This window comes from Aplysia californica, unplaced genomic scaffold (genome assembly GCF_000002075.1).
Source record: "Aplysia californica isolate F4 #8 unplaced genomic scaffold, AplCal3.0 scaffold01079, whole genome shotgun sequence".
Classification (NCBI taxonomy): domain Eukaryota; kingdom Metazoa; phylum Mollusca; class Gastropoda; order Aplysiida; family Aplysiidae; genus Aplysia; species Aplysia californica.
In genome coordinates this window covers 156,161-157,185 of record NW_004798349.1, presented here as the reverse complement: position 1 = coordinate 157,185, position 1,025 = coordinate 156,161, and positions in this window count along the sequence as shown.

The window sequence follows — 1,025 nt, the reverse complement described above, 5'->3', positions numbered from 1 at the left end:
CCCCCATGTGTCACGACGTGGTGGAATCTGCTACTCTGGTTCTGGTCCATGGAAACTGAAAAGTTACATTTTGGAGCCTGTCATCAATGTTTTTCAGCAAAATGCACACAGAAATGTCTTCTTACTTTAATGGACATAAAAGGTATTGAGTCGAAAACAAAAAAGCTAAAAATGACCAGACGTGCGGTAAATGCTAATTTCTTCAATTTCCTTATTTTGCCGAGCGCCTGATTTCACCACGTTGTCCCACATCAAATGTTCAGAGAAAGCTTCTGTCCTCAACCGAGCCAAATCACAGCTTAGTGGGTTTACACATATTTATATATTTATATAAAATTTAAACATTTGGTTGGAAGAATATATTCACAAACAAGAGGAAAAGGAAAAAACCACCTGTACAAGACACCTGTACAAGACATCCACCTGTACAAGACATCCACCTGTACAAGACATCCACCTGTACAAGACATCTGTACAAGACACCTGTACAAGACATCTGTACAAGACATCTGTACAAGACAACTGTACAAGACACCTATACAAGACACCTGTACAAGACACCTGTACAAGACACCTGTACAAGACATCCACCTGTACAAGACACCTGTACAAGACATCCACCTATACAAGACACCTGTACAAGACATCCACCTGTATAAGACAGCCACCTGTACAAGACATCCACCTGTATAAGACACCTGTACAAGACAACCACCTGTACAAGACACCTGTACAAGACATCTGTACAAGACATCCTTACAAGACACCTGTACAAGACATCTGTACAAGACATCCACCTGTACAAGACATCCACCTGTACAAGACATCCACCTTTCTCCTCGATATAGAGGAGCAGCCATCTTGGACAATCCGGGTGGTCAACCACAGACATTTTCTACAAGTAATTCTTTCCATCACTGCCTGGTCTTCTAAAGATCCTTCTAGAATTCTCTCAAGGTAGATTCCATTCATTTCTTTCTCTTCTCTACCCAAGACTTCCTGAAAAAACAGAAATCACCCCCCCC